The 18,815-nt window shown below is 42.3% G+C and overlaps 1 protein-coding gene and 2 long non-coding RNA genes across 6 annotated transcripts in view; 1 reads left to right on the forward strand and 2 right to left on the reverse strand.

Moving 5' to 3' along the window:
- LOC111261824 (protein spire homolog 2) overlaps nucleotides 1-18,815 on the forward strand; it is a 158,020-nt gene that overhangs the window by 54,924 nt on the left and 84,281 nt on the right. The window lies entirely within an intron of this gene.
- Nucleotides 830-4,313, reverse strand: LOC147753278 (uncharacterized). The gene is made up of 2 exons (XR_015311679.1): nucleotides 2,827-4,313; nucleotides 830-2,556 (listed from the first exon to the last, which is right to left on the reverse strand). It is a non-coding gene; the product is annotated as an uncharacterized LOC147753278 (long non-coding RNA).
- On the reverse strand, nucleotides 15,329-17,137 carry LOC147753279 (uncharacterized). The gene is made up of 2 exons (XR_015311678.1): nucleotides 16,581-17,137; nucleotides 15,329-16,230 (listed from the first exon to the last, which is right to left on the reverse strand). It is a non-coding gene; the product is annotated as an uncharacterized LOC147753279 (long non-coding RNA).

Consider the following 18,815-nt stretch of genomic DNA (forward strand, 5'->3'; position numbering starts at 1 on the left):
GATTCTGCGGAAATTTCTGCATGGTGTACTCCCTGTGAGTTGGAGACTAGTAGAAATCTTAAAAGCTATGACAGCTATGGCTGACTAGCTACAAGACCTGAGTCTTTTAATGTTCATAATAATAGCACTAGCGGCAATTTGGACATTTGACGATTTCGCTTAATTTGATCGGAGGTCCAAAACAATTGCTCAAAAAATGAGATGAAGCTGCTGCTGCTGCTGCTGCTGCTGCTGCCATTGTTGTTAGTGCTGTTATCCATGCAAAAATGCATAAAAAAAGAACCCTTCAGTCAACTGCTGCTGTGGGACTTGGGTTAATTTGCGGAAGTCACTGATTTTCTCGGCTGGTTCCTGCTGTGTTGTTCAATGGTTCTGATTTTGTTTCATGATGCTGCTCTGACCACTAATAGCATATTGCCAGAACGTTATAGGGCAGGACTGCATTGCATTGGTAGCACAGTGGACGTAAGAAACGCGTGCTCTTCGTCGACAAATGTGTTGTACTGAATTGTGTCTTTGCGCTCGCCTTTCTCCAGTTGTGTATTCGTATCTTCATGTACTATACAATAAACGAGTTGCGTTAATGATATTCGAATGATGCACTACTTGATAGTTTTGCAAAAAAAAGACGACATCTTTAAAATGAAAAAAAAATCCCTTCGCGCCATATGTTGATCACATACGATCTAATTTATCATATCTAAGATTAATAATACTGTTATTATCGATGCGAGAAATTATTTGATTTCGTGGCACGTAAATAATTAGTGTTTGTTTTAATGTTGACGTTTTTTGACGTGTCATTTCGTACCAAAAAATACGAGACCGACATTGTTGATTTTTTTTATTCCGACATTTCGGCGAGTGTTCTACGCCTGTCCTTAAATTCGAAATTGTTCCACAATCCAAGATGGCGAAATAGCATTGTTATATAATTGGGGCCTCTTCACAATTATGGAATGACCTCGACAATTGATTTTCTATCGGAGCGTGGCAATGATAACGTGTTTGCATGCAACGAAACAATCAACAGGCTATCAGCTTAGGCCAGTCTTCACGTACTAGCTTTCTGTTGTCCTTATCCCATTGTTGAAAACCAATTTCCGATTGTCACATTTATTTAGCCGCCTGAGCTCTCGTGCTCAGGATGGCATCACATTATATTTCAACAAGTACATATATTTTCGCCGGTATTAAAGCCTATTATATAGAAGCAACAATGAAACATTATTATATACTAATATGGTTAACGAACAGAAGTTAGCAGTATTCTGATTAAACCCGTTTGTTGGCGCTGTACATAAATGTACAAATCTATAATAAAAGCGTAGATCCGTTGTCAAACCCTGGCGCTGCTGGCGCGTCGACGTCGTCGTATTTTTCGTAAAAACCCAAGTTATCAACGGCTTGGATACAAAGTGCTGGGCTTTGGGACTTCGCTAAGTTACTTTTCTTTCGAGTGATTCTTGTGATATTCATTGGCGAATGCAGCCGCCGACGAATGATTCTGCATCAGTCATCCGATGAGATGACTTGAGTTACCATTGTCAGTAACCACGCCAGCTTTTGTTTCACGGCTTTTTAGCAAGCGTCCCTCGATCTGGCTTGGAACAATGATTTATTTTCGCTCATTCTCAAACTCTTTCCTACTTATCGTTTTCACTGGCTATTATGAAGAAGAGGGAAACGATGCTAGCCTTGTTCTAGCCTCGATGTCACCGAAGCCTACTTCGACGTTAATCCTATTGGCCAGAATTATCGCGATAATGTTCGCGTCGTCCTGATTTTTCTTATTCAGCTTTCGTTCAGCTTCAGAACGGGGAGAGGCCGAGTCATTGTGAGTGGAGTGGTACATCAACTTTGATTTCTATTCGCTCGGTTCACATTGTCGCTGTTACTGCTTCCGTTGCTGCTGCTGCTGTTACCCCTATCATTTCTATTATCGTTGTTGATTCACCGAGGCAACGACCGCGTTGTTACGGTCGCCTCAGTCTGCTGTCGCTAGATGCGCGCGAGGTGTTGATGAAGGTACAACCTAGTTGTACCGCCAACTTCGGCGGGCACCCACTACTGCCTTGGTCAAACCTTTCCAAGCACTTTTACTGTCTTCTTTTCGTCCTAAAATAGATGATAAAGACCTCACCTCTGTAGTCTGACATATTTTTCTTGTTTCATATCATTGTTCGAGGCGATAAGCAATGTTTTCGTTCATTCGTCCATCGATTTGAGATCATTCTAAAATTTGACCCAGTCTTTTCTCTATTGCAGTCCTGCTACGTTCGTACCGTCATCGAGTCGAGTCTACAAAGCATGTTTGCTTTAGTGGAGACTAGCGCCTTTCAAGATGGCCACTCGGCCGGCGACGGGCGCGCGTGGGCAGTTGTTCGGGCAGAAGTAGATTGCGAGTACTACTACCATGGCTGTCATTGCTATTCAGGGGAAACGCTGATAATGGTAGAGCGAGCTTTCTAGCAGAAGCGGCTGTCGTTATCGACGTCCCTTCCGCCGGGTCTGATTGAAGGAGCTGATGAGGTGAGAATTCGCTCGTTACCGCCCCTAAAAAACAATTGGACCACTTCAACAAGACAGCCTCGTTTGACGAAAGAGAATAGAGATCAGAGTAAAGCAGACGTCGGATAGTACGATAAGGTATACGAACAGCTATAAGAACAATGAAACGTAGCCATGAGAGACCGAGCGAACAGTACAAGTTGAAAAAGGAACGAATTGAGCAAAAATCAAGTGACACAGGGATCATAGCGAATTTCGTGAAACGCAGAGAGTAAAAAGCCATACAACGGCACTAAGAATGAAGAAAACGGGTACCTAGATTAAGAAAAAAAAAGCAAATGGTCCTGAGCTAGTTGTGGATTATTGCCACGTCAATGCTGTCCATGCAGGCCGTGCTTGTCAGGTCGATGTGTAATTCGGCCGAGGAATCGTCGCTATGGATGCGATACCCGTGTTAGCCAAATATTGTCTGCGCCCCTAGTAGAGCTAGTGGCTACGCCAGCGGTAGCAATTGTAATAGGATAATCGTCTCAGCGTTATTGTTGTAGACGCTCAGGTCTGCAACAGCGAGTCGTTTCTCGGAATCGTTTTTCTTGCGTCATACGGCGATCTCCTTTTGATTTTTCGCGCCGACGGTCGGCTTTATTTTCCGCTCGAGTGACCGCTAATCTTGGCGGCGCCAGCGATAAACAGAGCGTTTATTGTTATGAGTCACCACGTCGCTTTCCACCTCTGCAGGAAGGACACAGGCGGCAGCGGCGTCGCAGCAGCGCTTCCCTATCCCTCGATTGTGTCATTTGGTGATAGGACATTGTCGGACAATGACGGTGACGGTAGAGGTTATCGCTGAGCCCGGTGTTGCTGTTTTCCTTTTCTTTGTTCCTAGGAATGTTATCGCTGATAGCAAAGAGCTAAAGTGCGACGCGTTCTAGTCATATAACACGATCTGTAATGTATAGCTTGCGGGAACTGTGAGAGCTGTGGAAGGTGGATTCGTGGGCGGGTTGGGTGACACGCCAATGCATCAAACGGTCAAACGGAACCGTCTTGGTGAATGTACATAGAGTGCTTCACTATTATTCACTTGTACATAGAGTAAGTTGCGACCGTTGCTTGATTCGATGCTTCTTCATTAAACTGAACTTTCAACGCGGCGGCTATACGGTGGTTGTTGGCTGATATTGAACTTCCAAGTTCATAATCTAACAATCGAGCTCTGGAAGGTAGCACGCAAAAATTAAAATTAATATCTACAATGGCAAGGATAGAAGGGTACTTGAGATTACAAGTAATCCGCCTTATATACACATTAGCGACGTATTTGTTTTAAATGTGTTAACTTCAATCAGTGATCATTTCAGTATATGGATTCTATTTCCAGAATAGTACGGCTGAATGGCAAACTCGTGAAATTTGCAAATCAAATATAACACCTATCACGACAAAAATAAAAGCAACAATAGATCGCTAGTCTTGTATAGATTATTTTTACTCATTATGGTATCATGCATTGCTGCAGAAAAACAGCTTGGGTCCAGCAGGCTACCAAACAACAAACTCAGGCGGTAGCGAGTCGGTGTTAACTTATTCTGCCTATCGTTGAAAATGTTTAGTTTACTCGTAAGTAAACACTTTTTCCTTATCTCAGCATTCCTACTTCACTGCTCGACTGTAATCTAATCCGAAGAGTTATTTATTTAAAGTAATTCTCCAGAGTGTTCCGCACGTCGTTGCTGTTTGTCTGCGGCCATCGTGCCATCTCATGCATCTGTCTGGGTAACAAAAAAAAAGTGAAACATATAAAAAAGAAGAGCTGACACTTTTTTGAGGCTGTCGAGTTCAGCGAGTCGGGCAAAACTTGTCTCACTATTTATATGGTAAATCACACCTGTTGTATCCTTGATGACATATACAATTGTTGGTATGTTTATCTATGCGGCACCGGCACTTTTTCTCGGTGCTGTTATAACCGAGTTCGTGGCTTCGAAGTGTCTTTTCCCATCGAATAAATGATGTTAGCGATCACGAGGCAACAACGGCCACAAGTCAAGGCTGCAGATGAAATCAAAAATAGGAATCTGACCTATTGTAGTGGTCTGTAAGTCTAAGTAAGTAGTAAGTCTGGTAGTTAAGCACTGTTTACATATTCATATCGTGTGCGATGGCGACATGTTTTTTTCTTACCGTTATGCATGTCCATGAAAGATGCGATAATTGCGCCGAACAAAAAACAACGTCCGCAGTTATAGTTTAACTATACCAAAGTGCAGCGAGCTCGTCCAACATTTGTAGCAGGCTGACAAACGATATAATGCAATTACCTACGGTCTCAAATGGACGTTGGCGTAGGCGGGAGCCTAGAAGGGTGCCAGTGGCGGGGGACGGAAAATATTTGAAAAAGGTAAATTTGCTTTACTAAAGGTTCCCGCAGGTTACCTCTCGATCCATAAATAGAGTTACATTCTATTCATGATAACGAGCGCAGACAGCAAGGATCGCAACGACGTTAACAACACAGCCAAGAATAACCCCGACCCGAGAAGGTGATGGGAGGTGGCGCTGCTGTAGTCGCCGTTATTTCTGCGACTGTTGACCGTGGCTCCACCCTCGACAAAAGTCAGTCGTCATCACTGCGCTGCACGTGCTGATGTTGCTGTTTCTGGATTGTTCGCGTGCAACTGCCACGCATGCGTCGTCGATAGGGGCTTTAACGCCAATCGCTGTGAGTCGACCTGAAAATACTGCGCCACATCATGAGTTCTATGTTTTCTTGTTAACCTTTGCGGTTGAAGAGATATTGCGCAGCGAACGCGCGCATATACGTGTACATAATTTGGCTGTTGTCCTCTCCGGCTAGCACTGCTATCTTATCTACTTTTGCAGTCAGTCTATGCGACTGACCGCGCTACGGACACATGCTTTCTACGACTAGCTAAGCGTGCATGTACAATACATAACAAGTATATAATATCTAATTGAGATGCATTGCCCAACCTATCGTCATATGCTGATCTAAATATAGCTATAATGGCAATCTTCTTTTCTGCAGCTCCGTGAGTGGCTATCATCATCAATGGTACGTTTAGCGGCGTTGAAGTCGTGTCATCGGAGACCAGCGATTCCGTCGACCAGAACGTTAACATTCGACTGAGCTAGATTAAATCGACCGAGTGTCATCGAACGACACCTTGGGAAAAATCGAAGGAAAGGAGACGAATGTCATAAAACGAAAGCGAAGGAGAAACAGGCCCGAACCGAAATGCCGCAGCTACAAAGAGATTCGAGGCGACCCGACTAGACGGCGGCAACATCGGGAAAAATAGCCGAAAGAGAGAATCAGAAAGGCTATATAAGTTAAACGGAAAAGGCGAGTGAAGTGGCGATGGGCAACAAACGATAGTCGTCGGGTGTTACTAGTTCGTGCGTGATAACGTTGCAACAAATGAAGATGCCGCAGGAGCAAAGTTTGCCGCCACCGTTGCCGTTATTCATGTCGTGGCCGTGCTGACTGCTACGCGTGTTCTTGACGCTGCTGGGTGGGAGGAATCGCTAGTCTAAGCCAGTGGCCAGCGGGCAAATTGCCTTCGCTCGAGGCGACTGCACCGGCGACGACAACGATTAAGGCGGCTGTAAGTGCGGAAAGCTATAGGGAGGTCAGTGACTGGGGCTTGCGTGTTTGCCGTTATAGACGTTGCTGTTGGTGCTGGTATTGCTGATTCTGCCATTCTATTTAGCTAGTGGCTTTGCAGCTGCCAGTCCTGTGTCTACCTTTCTAACAAAAAATTTACTAGTGTCAGCATTATTGTGTATTCTAGTAAAGTCAGCGCTGCCGGCGAGTCTGGCATTAGTGGGTTGCTGAAAGACCATTTTGTGCACCATCAACTAAAACTTAAAAGATGAGGCAGCTACGACACTGACAGATAAGCGTTCAAAGCACTTTGAGACAGGACTCCCTCGGAATAAGCTCGGTAGAAACGTAGTCAGGGATCCAGGTGGCAACATGCCGTTCTTAGTGGAGTAATTACCGAGATGTCGATAACATTCGCTCATGAGCAGGACTTTATTATATAAAGACTGCGATTATTCTCAGAGGGTTAGCTACGAATTTGTTCGGCGCTGACTGACCGAGCATTCGTTTCTCAGTGTCCGTTTAGTTGGTAATTACGGACCCGACATATCATTGAAGTGACAGCTCTCCTCCTTTATTTCTGTCACGATGAACAAATGATGACACTTCAGATTCACCCAGTGGTGAGATTTTGTATTTCAAATTGTCGAGGTCAGGTCTATCCCGCAAGCTTTCCTTTCTGCCTAGATTCGTTGTCGGCCTCGCGTTCGTTACCTCTGACCTGCCTACCGTGTCTACTTTTTTTCATACTGATGTTTTCAAGTGGTGATTGTCAGCTATCCTGAGGACGTCCGTCTCTGCCTCAAGGCGTTTCGCAGACTGCGGCTGCGGAAGCATTTCATGTCGGACAGAGTGATCCGAGTTCATACTATCTAGCCAGAAGTAAATGGAGAAAGTTGACATTAGCCAGATCTTTAAATTACATTGCTCGCTCACGAAATGCTCAAGCCGACATCTCGAACTGGTTGATTTTAGCTTTTGCATGATACTTTTGCTATGTTCGAGCCCAGTTCACAACCGAATAGCAGTAACGAAGCGCAACTATATCCATGGCATATTTATCAGGCCAAAGCCTCCCATTGCCTGAGGTCAAGCTAATGCAATTAGTAAACTTCAAGAGAAGTTAACTGAACTTGAAAAGGAAATATTATCATCTTGTTATCTATGAATTTACCAAATGCTAAGAGTTAATCATATTCGGGTTGTTTAGATTATAAATGACAGCTGAGAGCATCCAAACCTCTAGGCACGGCATCAAATGTTCTCTAAATTTGGAAGTTTTCACCTACTACATCCGTAAGCCATTTGACTAAAGAGTTTCTGCAACGCAGGGGTGACAATACGGTTCTTGATAATTATGCAACTATTGTTCATTTCAAAACATATTTTGTGAAAAGCCATGCAATTTTAAGAGAACTTAATTGAATCAGATGTTATGAACCGATAGTTAGCTTTTAATAGACTGATCTTCTGTCTACCTCTGAGAGGCGTGAGGAGGAAGCAATCCGGGGGTTTTTAAAATGGGACCCCTTCGAAATCAAAGGCTCTTATATTCGCAGCTTTTTCTCAGTTAAACCAGTAGGATCGAATCGTGATCTTTTCGAATAAAATACACTAACTAATAGATAGAGTGCATAATCTCCTATGTTTCTCGACTAATAAAAACTAGCAGGTCTTTTAGTTAAATAAATATCAATATATCAAATCATAAAAAGATCCTTCAGATCATGCACAAGTTAGATCGAAACTAGAAACGAAAAAAACACGGTTGTTGTAATCAATCATTTCATCAGATATTGCATATACATTTGTTGTTTAGAAGCCTACAGCTGAATAATATCTATCTGTCAGCTTTTTATGTCTACCGTCATATTTGTCACACCCTGTCGATTTAGGCTTTTCAGTGTCGTTCAACTCTTCTTGTTTCTTTGACAATCTTCAATCTCTGTGGTCAATCAATTCCCCAGTGGTATTATGGGCTGAACTGAGGTTCCAAATTCCTGCTATCATCTAACGAGGCAAGGCGATAAGCTGAAAGGTGTCCTGTCATTTAAAATCTTTGTTCGGTATCCAGGATTCGCTGCCATATATTGATCACGAACGATACTCACTGGCTAGTCGAGCTATGTATGCATCAATTTCGAAATCTTCATGTCACACTGCTACGCGCACCCGATGCACAAATGTACTGTGAGGTGAACATCTTGCAAGGGTGGGCTATGTGCTTTCAATGTCGTTTGTAATGCCCCTCATGCTTGGGCCGAACAGAAAAAATGGCATGCAATAGCGACCAAACAGCGCACCGGAATGCACAGACGCCGTAGCTCCATCGGGCTGTCTTGCCATCTGCTCGAATAAAAAAAAAAGCTTCGCCAGAAGGCGGTTATCGATGCCGATCGACATATATTCGAGTATCAGCGAATACATTTGCACTTTTAACAGTTCTGACAATACTGGCAAGCTGACATATATGCTGAGGATGATGGTGTAGCAGGAAAGTTTATTAGGTCGCAAGATAACACCTGTTTTTTTTAGCTGCATATGGGGGAATGGAAGCTGTCACTTATTTCTATTATATCCATATGGCGTCAGATGAATAATTCAGAACATGAACGCATGTGTGTGTGCCCCTAACACTGTTAAAAATAACCTTAGATTACGTTTACCTCTACAACGCCAAGTACGCAGCGGAATAAACAGAAAACCAAACGTTTGCGAGGAGTCTACACTAGATAGCTATTTATACACATACTTAATCGATCCCTTATTGGTAAATTTCATCGTTGAATAGACGTCACCCCCCTAACTTTCGACGACTGCATAACGCTGTTATGGTCATGCTTTCGAATAAAGGCCTAGGCAAGTGAACCTACCGATCGAGCAAAGCTTCCGTAGTATGAATGGATCTGTTTAGTAATTTTTATATTAGTTGTTTGTTAAGATCTTCTAATTACTGTACTTCAAGGATTCGAGAGCCTTGAATTTTACAGTGGTTTTTTGCCTTCGTGACGGTCATGATAACACATTTGAGCCTGAAATAGATTGAGAAGTGCATATTCATTTACGCGCATGAATACCTCTGAGTCCTTCTTTACGTTCAGGGGATGCATCCCCAAGGCCTTAATCGCACAGCCAGCGGTTTCAGCTGCGTTTTTAACCACCGTCAACAGCAACCAAGTTGATTTCTGTTGCGGTCGACGCTATTGATGTCATTCGCAAAAAGTTCCAGACAACAGAAGCTTCGTGCTGTTCTGGGCTTTGCGTCGAGAATCTTTTCTGGTGCGCGGCGCTCAACCCCACTTGAACTAGCCGCAGCGTCGGTCGGTTAAATCGAACCGCTGGTCCAATCGGTCAATCGATCTTGCAACAAATGATGGCGATGCTGATGATGACGTCGCTGATGACGATGATTGGTCTGGTAAATATCGCGGATCAAGTTTAATTAACATACGCCGAATTGTTAAAGGCGGGGGGGCTACAGACTAGATAGCCCCAAACCCGCTTCGGTAATCGTTCGCCTTTTCTCGTCTTTTGCCGTTGAAGGTGTCATGGTTTTTTTAGCGTTTTGTCCGTTAGACTTAGATTTCATCTAAGTTTATCATAAAAATATCCCAGTAGAGGAATTAGGCCAGTTGAATTGAAAGATAAAAGACTTAGCACCAGCAATTTAATGACACGGTCGACGCCTGGGCTGGTACACACTCGGTCACCGAGAACAATAAAGACTTTAGTTTAGCATATATGTATCTATTTAAAGATATGTTGTTCTTTGTTTGTAAAATATTTTGGTTTTTATCATGAGACTTTTGAATATGATGTTTCGCTTCCTGTAATCTTTATCGACAAAAGAAATCGAAAAGCTCAATATATCTTTCGCTTAAATTTGCCTGCCGAAGATAGGGTACGTAGTCGCGTGGTGGTAGCTCATGTGATTTCAATCTAAATAACAATAATTGGGTTCTTTTTTGCGCTCTTTTCTAGCCCATATTCGGAGCAATGGATCCCAATATTCTTAATAGTAGAAGATGTCGCTCGTGGTAGTATAATTAGAGAATGAACGAACGAACGAACTATATTTCTTTTCTCAAAATCACGAAGGGAATTGAATTTTCCAACATATATGGCTGAATAATGTTTATATTATGACTAGAATTTAGCACAACTATTATCACATTGGTACAATTTTCAGTAACTAAATAAATAGACTAAGTTGGACATTGGATCTAACTATCAGTCCTAGTGGGTACGCTCGAAAATGAACGAAGCAGCTCGTCGAAATCAGCATGAGCCATTTTGAGAACATCGTTCAACAGTTGCAATGACCCACCCCAGCCGACCAATAGCAAGTTTACAAGTGGTGGTGGATTTCACCTTAGAAATCTGTATTACACTGATACTACTAGTTCCGGAACCAAATAGCTGTAACTGCACGAATGGTTGTTTTTTTTCCATCGACTTGTCGTTGAAGGCCTGTTCTACGAAGCGTGACCAGAAGGGCGTCATCGCCTGGAGCGTCACTGTTTGAACAATGTCTTTTTGTTTCCCAATCAGCTTGGGCACCCTCGTGTGTCGTATCTGTGCGTGTTTGTCACTCGGCCACGCACATAGTCTCCCTTGCCGATAATGAGCAATAGTGATTTTTATTGTAATGATAATGATTACAGCGACGACGATGTGACCAGTCACTTTTTCATCAGGCAGCAACGATCACAGCCAGAACCATAATGACAACTATGCTTTCAGCTGTAGCAAAGCTCAGAGTGGCTTCTGCATGTGAATGCTAATGTATTAGATGACACATTATATATACGAATAGAGAAAAGGCTGGTACATTCATTTAAGGTTGCTGCTGTCGTTGCGTCATGCGCATGTTCTGTTTATAAGTAAGTATTCGAAGGAACCTATCGTGATCAGAAACAAGATAGTACAAGTTACCATCGTAGCTCGCGCATATACAATGAATGCAGTTTCTGCTACAGATAGACAGAGAAAGGGAAAAGCTACGAGCTAACGAGCTCATCTAAATATCAAACTATTGTAATTCTATTATAATAAACGACGACTTATAATTATGCTGCTGTTTTGCTTTATTATTACGCCAGTTGAACTTCAGCGACACCTGGCGGCGTTTCACTGTGGGCGTCACCTACGGAAAAATCTGGTGCAGTTGAAAAAAGGCAATGTATTGCAGCTGGGTGGCTGGATGACGCCATCTTTTTTGGTGAGGATTTGATTATTTGTATTACTACCCGCTACCGCTGTTTAAAGTACTGTGTCACGATATTTGACCCCCCCCCGTCGCGTGTTTTGTAACTGGTAAGTTCTCGGTATCCCTGGCTTAAAAACTCGGATTGTACAGGAAGAAAAACGCGTCAAAAACAGCAATAAGTGGTAATAACAGATACAGAAGGAAACTGAATGACTAATTAATTATCCTGTGTCAGGGTACCCACCGATATGCTTATCAGTATCCTAAAACACCAATGTCATTTAGATTAATGAAGTAATAAAAAAATCAGTAAACTAGTCGTTATAATAAGAAACGGCTTTGTGAATGAGTAGTAAGGGAAGAGAAGCTGCTCACAGGAAGACCTGTATGGTATCCCGTGGCGATAAGTCAGACTTTAATTCTGCATTGCGCGTTTCGTTGTGACTGCTACTTTTATTTACCAATGCTAGGATTTCTTCGTTGACGAACTGCCCGCTAGACCGTATGGTAATGGCAGATGTCCTATGGCAGCCATCGTATTGATACAGAATAGAGGATTCTGACACAAATGGTTCAATCATAAAAATGATGATCGGCAATGGTAATCGTAACGAGTACTATTGATTATTATTTTATGTCAAAAAAAAAATTGGACTAATTAGAGCAAACGGTTTGTGTTCGAATCAAATGACGCTGTGCAACGACAATGTCTTCAGCCGCATCGTAGATGCGATTATTATGCCTCAAAATTCTAAGTATGCGTTATCTTGATTCAGGTGGACATCGCTATACTTTAATATACAGAATGGGGCAAATATACACACGTATACAAAAGCTCACAACACTATCTACCTGTATCAAACCATGGCACAGGTTTATGTGTAGTGCGCTTGGTGTAAAGTTTTTGCAGTTGATCGAACCCAGGGTCGGCTATCATGGCCAGTACTCCATCTTGCCGAAGCCGCCGCCGCCGCCGTCGCCGTCGCCGTCGTCGCCATATTGATGGCGAGCCATCTTGATCGCGGGCAACAACTTGTCGAGCAGGCGGGGCAATTTCCAAACAGACCAAGTCGCTTCTGCTTCAAACTGTAGGAAGCCAACGGTGGCGACACTATAGGTCCAAACAGAGCGACCTTGCACCAATGATTTAGTCAGTGAATCATTATGATGCTGATACTGGTAGTTTACTATTAGTGGTCTGGCAGACAGACCAGCTGATAGTAGACCAAACCCCGTCCGGGTTGTCACCGATCGAAATAGCTATGTACCACCGGGAGGCGAGAATGCACCCTTTTGCAGTCGGGACGGCAGCAGCGTTTGCTTCGGCATAAAGTAAACGATAGCCATTGATCCAGAGAAATAGGCAGGCCTATTGCCATATTGAAATTGACGAAGTGACAGTAATAATAACGACAAAAATGTTGCTAGCAAAACCGGGCCGATGCTCTATCTCAGATATCCAGACACATGGGACATGGGAAATTTCACAAATATCAGCTCGTATCGTTACTAAAATGTTTAACAGTGGCGATCTGTCATAACTCTGCGATAAGCATAAAGTAAATCACGCGCTTTGCGTAAATAATAACACGGTGCCTTAGCAGCGCACAAAGCATGTAAACAGTGAACCAGCCAGTCGTCGGTGATCCGTGCATTTCGATTTGTGTCAAGCCGAACAATGTATGTATACACTCGAGCGAAACCTTCCTATCAATTTGGGGTGAATTTATCTGACTAGGACCTCTACCTGATTCAGTAGAAGTAATAAATCTAACAGCTGCGACGATTTCAATGATCTTCGGCCTGAAGGACGCTGTTAAAGCATGCTCAACAAATATCCTATATCAATAATAACGTATTTCATATAGCAGATAGTAGTAGTTTCATCCGGATAACGCAGTTCAAAGAAACAACTTACATAAAACCGGTAATCATACGAGGTTGGTGGACTTGACGAAGCTATACAACGATTGTAGAGATGATGAAGAATTCTAGCTATAGCATAGATAGCGAAAATGACTGATGTTGGTCTAAAACTCAAAGATCTGGCAAACGGCATGCATAAACGCCCCCTACACAATACGGGTTAATGTAATCTTCATTGTATAGTACGCAAGATTTATAGGAAAATTTCGAAGCAGGTTTTTTTTTGTCCAATGCCGTGTTCGTAGACACAATTCGCGACTCCGGGCACAATCATCGGATTACGGGGCTGTGTACGCACTTTGATCTAACACTATTTCAATACTGTTAAATGCTAATTGGCGTAATAGTTTCCGATTTTACTATTACTGATCAACGGTGTATCTGTACCTACAGTCAGCGATGTGGGCTAGCTGAATGTTACTAGTCTTACGTCCTGTTCTGCCTCAAGCGGTGCGCCAGACACAAGTGAAGCTGCCCCTACACAAGTGAAGTGTGCCAATGCCCAGTTTCGAACCTAGACTGCCTTATGTCTCCCTCAGTTCAACAGGCAGACACGCTACCACTGTACCATCACAGGATCGGAGATGATGACGAGACTGCCCTGCTTTCACCTGCCGCTGCTGCCGTTCATCTTCTGCAGGCGTCATCAAAATCTTCTGTTGGCCAACATGGCTGCCTTGTAATCGCGCCTGCAGACTTCATTATTATTTTAAGTTCTTTCAAGTGTTCCGGTATCGCTCATTGGACATCGATGGCTTGCGCTTTGTTTGTTATGTGCGAGGCGGCTAATGACTGGTCATCTGCGTAGAGATATATAATTATTTCTAGATTTATAAAGAGAGACGCTTTGACGAACGTCGCAAAATGGTTCAATTCTGAAACCGTCCTAACAGTGACCGTCGAGTCATTAATAGTTATATGTATTTCATTTGAGTTAGCTTTCCTCGGGGATTGCAGTTAATTCAGCAACCCTCAACGATGACAGGTCTCGAACAGCAATCTGGCTGAGAATTTCAAAATTGTCATAGGACCGCCGGTACATCGGATAACATTATTATTATTATTATGGAAAATACGGTTATATATACCGGCAACAATATCAATTATACAATTGTATAAACTTGTTAAGTTTGCAACTTCAACCACCCCGAACTATTGTTATTCTCTGAGTAGATCTATTTGGGCCAGATATTTTCTTCTTGTTAATTCAGGCACGATAAGGGGATGAACGAAGCTAAAAAAAATCATTAGATTTCTATATTGTTTTTGTGAGATTTTCCTTTGATCAGATTGTTTTATGAAACAGATCATATAGATCTACTATGAAAGTTACGAACGTAGTTACCATTACACATACTGCCTTAAGTCTCTTTAGGTATTTTCGCTCCCTAGTTAACCTAACTATCTTTTTTCTGTTTGTCTATTGCAATGAAGAACACATAATGAACTGAACAATCATACTACACCTGTTTGTTCTTTATGTACTAGATATTCAAGAAAACAAAAAATAGCTTGAAGTCAATGAAGCCACTGAAATGACTGCCGATTTTGATAATACGCTACAGATCATTATTATCATTCATTACTACTTCGTGGGTATAGACGTACCGGAATAAAAGTCCGGGAAATTCAATTTGGACAAATAGAAAACGATTTATTCTTCTCGCTGTCATTGTTACCATTGAACAAACCGATGCGCAATCGGATCGGAGAGTCACTATATCATTGTTCCGTTGCTTCGCCGTTATTTTTTGTTATTCTTCTACATTTGGCTTTTTTTTTTTTGCTCTTCGACGTCATTCTTCTGCTGCTTCCAATTTTAATTGCTTCAATGTGTTTGTTGATTGTTATTTATTTAGGAAAGAAATAGGAAATGTCGAAAAAAGAAACAAAAAAAGCTCTAGTATGGATAAAAGAACGACGCTTCCATCATTGAATACTATTGTTATTTTTATGAATACCAGTGAAAAAGGATATCGATCCAGCGACCAGCAATTCTGGTCCAATTGGGTCGGACGGTGTTGAATCGTAGGCAAATGAAAAGCACAATCAGATACAAGCTCGGTCAAATACAAGTATCCTTGTCATATTATTATACAAGATATAATAGATAGTTCGGTGAAACGCTATTCGCTCCGAAAAAAGAATGACGTCCGAGGTGTTCAGGCAAAGAGTAAGAAGCAAAGGACAACTCCGATGGAAGATGGCCTGCTGGCTGTACCCAAGAACAGGCGATTGTTGTTATTTTCACCGATCACGATTGTTATTCAAGCAATCCCAGTAGTATCATCAGCGGCAGCGACCGTAAATTCAAAAAACGACCTAGGACGCCGGGTTTGTATCCATGTGAGGGACGAGGAAGGTCGTCTGTATTGCTTGCTCGGAAGTCCATACAATGCGGCAGCCGTATAGAGATAAAGCATTACGTGTAGCAGGGAGAAGTGGCTCGAGAGGCATAAAGCGATATAGATTCTTGTACGTTCGCTAAAAAAATTCCGTATATAGAGGGTGTTTTTGCAGGCAGATTCGACAAACCCGGGTTGGTGGCATACAAACGGTGAAACTTTATGCTATTGACTCCTGGAGTTTCTGTCAACCGGCAGCATTAGCAGGACAGAATTACAGTAAGCGGTAATTTTCAATTCTTTTTTTCTATTCATTAAACTTGTTTTGCCAGGGACATATCAGTTACTTTGCAGTGCGCGTCAAAAACATCGTAACGGGTTCGTCTTTAAGTTTATAAGTTCAAAATTAAGTATAAGCCACGGAGTTCCACGCTTTCGAAAGTTCCTGACATCGAACATTATGTGCGGTCACTTGACAGAATAATCAATATGATAATAAATGAAACAATCATTTTTATCATATGGCCAATACGATGGCGTATTTTTCGTTATTTACGAAAATTGGTGCTTGAGTTTGACCAATTAAGACATAACTGAAAGAAATCCAAAACCTGCAAAAGAGGTCAGTTTCCTGTTTTCAATATATAACATGATCTTTTCATACCTGTTAAAGCAGAATTTTTGAAAACGTGCTGAATTCCTATCTCTTGCATCGAAACAAGCTCCCATGATCAAAAAAAGGCAAATTCTGATATCTGATTTTGAGATCCTTACATGCCTGTTTTTCGCCTTATGATTCCAACAAGTCGAGAAACGTATAAACGATCCTGATAGGCGTGAAATGAGCCAGACCATCAACGCTAATATAATTATGCAGATAGCGGATCTGACGTTCATAACACAGCAATAGAATTAATAATGGTGATAGAACAGATGTTAATAATAAAGCGTACGCACGTACGTGTAACGCTCCGCACGCTTTCCTACAGAAGCGGGAGCCGTAGCACGAAATTTGGTCGAATACATCCAGCACAAATGATGCGAGAACTTATCGACATTGAAGAGGGCCGTGTCCAAAGCAATTGTTACGCATATCCCTAAACGAGGCAAACGCTACGACAAAAAAAGCAAAGGTAAGCGTTGTCATCTGCAATCAGACGGAGTCGATCAGTTTGTCTGCTTGTGTTAGATTGAGGCCTGCCTCAGATTTTCCCTTCTGGCCAACTATATGCTTCGAGATACTTTGTGAGGGACCAATGCTATCGTCCAGTGCGTCGACTCCAAAATATAGCAAGCAGGAAATTTTCAGAAGCATGATAATTCTTCTGAAATAAACATTTAGTATGTGCCAGTGCCGTTGACTCAGAAGGATTTCACGGGAGAGTGACCGATAATATTTGGACGATGTTTTTAGTATTCCATAATAATAATAACTAGATGATGATGCGAAGACAGTTGGATTATATGAGATTCGTCCTTGTATGGGGAAAAACCGGCGCGTGAAGTTGTGCACGTGCGTGAATGGGAAAGGTAAGCTGCGGGGGGGGGGGGGGCTGTGGCTTGCTCCTATTGGAATATGCGCTTTTTCCTTTTAAATAAACCACGTAATGTAAACATTCAGCAATGCTGATACTACTACTACTTCTACTAATAAAAATAACGATAAAAAAATAATTGTTATGGTCAATATCAGTACAGTTAGTATCACAGCGAACTAGCTGTAGTGGTCCTTTTACCTTATTTTTTCTACCGTAAGCGAGCTTCAGTTATCGGTAGACAACAGCTCATTAAAGTAAAGATGACAATGTTTGTCTATCTGCTTATATCTATCCACTGATCCTTCGTACGTCGGCCTAATCCTTTAGATAGTCCTAATGGTTACGTCGATAGTCATTTATTCACCTACAATGAATCTGTTTCTGACTGTTTGCCACTATTTGACTGCGGCTATTGCCGATCGTAAGGCTAACCTCAGGTATGTGTACGTATCAAATCCAGAGAGTGGAGATCGGCACCTATTTTGCGCTGCTGCAGAGTCTACCGTTGCTTTTTCTCCCCATATGCAACAAAATACGATTATCTAAGTGAACGCGATCACTGTCATTAGCTGTTATCTATCTGCTCATCCCTCATGTTTCCTTATTTACTCGTTTTGGCGTTATTTTTTTTTTACGATCTCTCTTGGTGTTATCTTTGTGGTTAAATCTATGAAATAGCGACAGGAATCGTCGCCGCAATTACACTCACTGTAATAGTATTAGATGCGCGAGTGCCAGCCGCAGTATTATTACCGACAGTTGCAAGACGTGTCTCACATATATAAACAGAGTGTTTCATCCAATTAGGAACAAATGTATGGGAAATACTTCGCAAGCACAATTTAGCCTATAAGAGAATAATCACAACGCTAGTAACTAATAGAATATCGACGCTCATAAACCGCGTACCTTGTTCTACCGGCTGGGACCATATCGAAAATTGAGACCGTCGTAGGCTGAAGTGAGTCTAATCTACTGCCGTTCCCAGCCGTGGCGAAACCAGCAGGACATGTACTACAAGGAAGCCTTCCTGTTCCCATAAATTTTATTCGTAATAGCGTTTTCGTGTGGTTCTTTCATGTTGGATTAGTTGCCACTGGCCTCAGACAACGGTTATCTTTGCCGAACAGCTGACACTAGCCTTGGCTGATATCTGGGCGTTATCGACATCTTCCAACGAACGTTCATGATTGTACTCACGCTCGAAGATAGAAAAGAGTTTTCCGCGAAAATGTTTTCATTCGTTTGCTCGTTAGGTCTTTTTTCTTCAGCATTTATGTTAGTGTTCTCGTCGTTGTTGGCTACCTTTTCTGCTGCTTTCTCGTGTTGCTGACATCTTGTTTTCTGCCGCTTTTTATGTCGATTTTATATATATTTTCTCGTCGTGCGAGCACATTTATGAGAACGAAGCGTTGCTACAAAATATCAGGATATGCGCCGTTGGAGAAGCGTTGCGCTCACGTCTTTGGCGACCAGCAGAAAGGACCTATTCGTTCAAAAAAGTGCGCGCAGGCGCACCTCGAGGTAGTAAAGAGGAAACTACAACAACGACAAATATAAAGTACGAGGTACAAAGTAACTGTGCTGCATTTCCACCACGGTGTTTGATTGAAAAGAAGTAACGAGCAAGTGATGCTGACGATAGCGGCGGTCGCAGC

The sequence above is a fragment of the Varroa jacobsoni genome, unplaced genomic scaffold (assembly GCF_002532875.2).
Source record: "Varroa jacobsoni isolate VJ856 unplaced genomic scaffold, vjacob_1.0 scaffold_598, whole genome shotgun sequence".
NCBI classification, from domain to species: Eukaryota; Metazoa; Arthropoda; class Arachnida; order Mesostigmata; family Varroidae; genus Varroa; species Varroa jacobsoni.